The sequence below is a fragment of the Ictidomys tridecemlineatus genome, unplaced genomic scaffold (genome assembly GCF_052094955.1).
Source record: "Ictidomys tridecemlineatus isolate mIctTri1 unplaced genomic scaffold, mIctTri1.hap1 Scaffold_636, whole genome shotgun sequence".
Classification (NCBI taxonomy): Eukaryota; Metazoa; Chordata; class Mammalia; order Rodentia; family Sciuridae; genus Ictidomys; species Ictidomys tridecemlineatus.
In genome coordinates, this window is record NW_027524402.1 from 18,575 (window position 1) to 22,928 (window position 4,354).

General features: G+C 35.6%; 1 pseudogene; it reads left to right on the top strand.

Moving 5' to 3' along the window:
- Window positions 1-2,197: 2,197 nt before the first annotated feature.
- On the top strand, window positions 2,198-2,689 carry LOC144374313 (putative ribosome biogenesis protein RLP24 pseudogene; annotated as a pseudogene).
- Window positions 2,690-4,354: the final 1,665 nt, after the last annotated feature.

Here is a 4,354-nt window from a genome sequence, read left to right on the forward strand (position 1 = left end):
AAATACCTAAAAAGCCATTTACATAGACAAGTCATTAGAAGACATGGAGAATCCTTAACAACTTCTAGAATAGTCCAGGAACACAGTTGAGTTGAGGCTGGCTGAGCATCCTTGGTAGGGACAGTTTTGTCATGAGAGGAGGTGGTGAAGGGCTACACAGTAACCTGTAAGAGATTATTGTCAAGGGTTACACAAGGGGCTGAGAAAGGAGGTGGTAGAGGGATATACAGGAGATGAGGGCAGTTAGTGAAGGAAAACATAGGAGTTGAGAGGTGTTGGTGGAGGGCTACAGAGGATGGGATGAGAAGAGATGGTGGAGTGCTACAAAGAAGCTGTGAGAGGACATGGTCAAGGGCTACACATGAGCCCTTGAGAGGAGGTGACAAGAGAGTACATAGGAGCGGATAAAAGGAAGTGGTGGAGAGATAAATGGTGAGATGAGAGGAGAAGATGGAGGGCTACACAGAAAGCTGTGAGAGAAGGTGATGTAGGGTTACACAAGTAGAGATGAAAGGTGCTGGTGAAGTGTTACACAGGAGGAGATAAGAGGAGAAGCTTGAGAGCTACACAGGGTCAGTAAAAGCAGACAGTGGAGGGCACACTAGAAGCCATATGGGATGTGATACAGGGCTACACAGGAATTGATAAGTGGTGTAGGGTCACAGAGTGGGTCATAAGAAGTGGTGGTCAATGTTAACACAGTATGAAGCATAGTATCCCACGGATGCTGAATTCTAAGGAATTCTTGGTTTGACCCTTATTCTGACCCCTCTTACCTATTCATAACTCTAAAACACTAACACTACTTCCTATCTCCTAGCTTTTTCCTCACCCTAGAAACCCTAAATATAAGCCCACAAACCATGTGCTTCTGTTTAACATCTATTCTGTAAACAACCCCTACCTACTCTGTACTCAACATCTGACCACACTCCAGACCACAAATTTGCTCAGGCTCAACTCCATCCATAATACCCACCCTAACCATAATGTTCACCACATAATTTTGTTTTTCTGATTTTGATCTTGAGAAGGGGCTAGGCTTCAGCCTGGCTGACCTTGAGAAGAAGATGGTTTCAGTGTGGATGACATTTGAAGGTAGGCCTCATTCCTCCATCCAGGGCTGGTTGGCCACATCTGCTCTATTCTTGTAATGCATTCTTCTGGAGCAGGTTGGAGAGATCCTGGTTTGCCTGAATGTGATTTTGACCTGAAACAATCAAGCTACTTTTCCCACAGTCATTGTGAATATTGCACCTGAGTGTCACACCAGTCTTGTACTGGGACATCTTTATATCCTGTTAATGATATTAAAACAGGCTCTGAGCATTCAGATGGCTTCTATGGGGCACATGCTGGTAAGTGGGAACAATCCCAAACCCCACTCCCAGCTCCTCTACCACCTTTACCATATCTAAGACAAAGAAGAAGGGATTTCAGTCCTTGACAGGGTGTTCTCGATAGGGACAGTGTTCTCTGAGGCAGATGTTGCTTCTGGGGATGGGATACTGTCCCAGGAACAGCTGAAGTGTAATGAAGCAGGGTGAGGGGGCATTTACAAGGTATAGTATAAATATCATATTAGTATTCAAGGCCTACATGGCAGCTATTATATTAATTTTACAAGATGTAGTAGGATATTATATTAGAATAAAAGGGCACAAGGCAGTTGTTATTTCTGTTTCAAGGCCACATTATTAATATTATATTAATATTAAATACACAGAACACCTATTATATTAGCTTTAGTTGCTATAGTATGGATATTACAGTAGTATTAAAGACCACCATGCAAGTATTATACTGGTTTTGGATGCTATAGTATTAACATCATCTTAGTATTTAATGTCACAGGGCTGCTATTATATTAGTGTTAGATACTATGGCATGATATTAATGTTAAAGGCCACAGGGAAGCTATTATTTAATTTTAAATACTATAGTATGGATATCACATTAGTATTCATGGCCACAGGGCAGCTATTATATTAGTTTCAGATGGAGTGCTATGGATATAATATTAGTGTTAGAGGCCACAAGTCAGCTTTTAAATTAGTTTTAGATGGCATGCATGTTTAAATATTGTAATACTATTGGAGGCCAAGGGCATATATTACATTAGTTTTAAGATGTAATAATAAGGCATCACTTCTTCCCCAGCTCATGGCCTGGTTGGTGGGGTCCCACAAGGCTCAACATGCACATCAAGAAGTGTTATTTCTGTTCAGGGTCCACCTACCCTGTCCATGGCATCATGTTCACCTTCAATTATTGCAAGGTATTCAGATTCTGTAAATCCAATGTACTAAGAACTTTAAAATAAAGCATAATCCTCACAAGGCCAGGTGGACTAAAGCATTCAGGAAAGCAGCTGGTCAAGAGCTTACAGTGGATAATTCATTTGAATTTGAAAAATGTAGAAATGAACCTGTCAAATGCCAGCAAGAACTATGGAATAAAACTGTTAATGCAATAAAGAGAGTTGAAGAGATCAAACAGAAACGCGAAACTAAATTTATAATAAACATATTGAAAAAAAATAGAGCTACAGAAAGTTCAGGACATTAAAGAAGTCAAGCAAAACTTCCATCCTATCTGAGCCCCTCTTGCAGGCAAAGGAAAGAAGTTGGAAAAAAAAATAGTACAGCAGTTACAATAGGATGTGGACATGTGGACATGTTTCTTATAAATCTTGCTCTCTGTAACCATTTCTATATGTACATTTGAAAATCTCCTTTTGAGACTTAGAGTTTAATTCTAAAGTATTGATTTTTATATAAAGTCATTGAAGTGAAAGATGATTACAAATAATTTTTTTCTACATTGCTATCTGCAAAGCATCAGATTATGGTTGTTACATTGCACCTCACTGTAACATCTTCACTGATAGATGTGCTTATATAAATCATGAAAATTGTGTTTATAAATGCACAAGTGGATTGTGGGCAGAATAATGGCACTAGGCATCATTTATGTAATAACTAATTACAAAAATTTATGGCCAGTGATATATAAAATAATTGTTTTTGCAATTAAAAAAAGATGCAGGGGCTGGGGTTGTAACTCAGTTGTATAGTCTTGCCTAGCATGTGTGAGGCATTAGGTTTGATTCTCAGCACTGCATATAAATAGATAAAGTAAAGGTCCACTGACAACCAAAAAAAAATTTTTAAAGATACATAATATAAATATTACATTAGGTTAAAGGCAACAGGGAATTTTCTTATTATTTTTATTTGCTAATGTATGGACATTACATTAATATTAAAGATGATTAAAGACCCTAGAAAGCCTCTTCTTTATTAGTTAAGGTACTATATTATGAATATTACATTAGCATTTAAGGACACATTGCAGTTTTTATATTAGCTTGAGATGCTGTAGTATGAATATAATTTTACTATAAAAAGCTACAGGGAGTTATCATATTAATTTTGTACAATATAACTTGGATATTATATTAATGTTAAATCCAACAGGGCAGCTATTATGTTATTTTAGGTGCCATAGCATGGATATTACAGAAATATTAAAGGCCACAGAGAAGTTACTATGTTTATTTTAGATGCTCTTATATGGCTATTAAATTAATAATCAAAGGTCACAAGGAAACTAAAGTACTAATTTTAGATGCTATGTTATGAATATTTTGTTACATTAGAGATAAGTATTACATAGGATAAGTATTACATTAGTTTTAGATGTTATATTTTGGACATTATATTAATAATAATAGTGACAGGGCATTACAGTGCTATAATTTACAATTGTATAATTTGTGTACTGTAGTATAATATTATATTGATAGCCAAGTGGCAGTTATTTATTAGTTTTACATGCCATAAGATAGATATCCTATTAATATAAAGCCACATGGCAGCTATTATATTAATATTAGATAATACAATATGAATATCACAATAGTACTAAAGGTCATAGAATGAATATATATATATATATATATATATATATATATATATATATATATATATGCCATAGCATTTAATATTAAAATACACAGTTTTAGTTTATTAAAATATTAATTTTAGATGTTGTCTATGGACGTCACAATAACATTAATGTCCACTGGCTGGCTATTCTATTTTATTTGAATGCTATATTATAAATACCATATTAGTTTTAATTGTCCCAGGGCAATTATTATATTAGTTTCAGATGCTATAGTTTTGAGATCTCATTAGTATTAAAGGCACCTAGTTATTTAAGATATCCCATGCTATGGGGCTAGAATTGTGGCTCAGTGGTAGAACGCTTGCCTAGCACGTGTGAGGCCCTGGGTTCAATCCTCAGCACCACATAAAAATAAATAAATAAAATAAAGGTATTGTGTTCA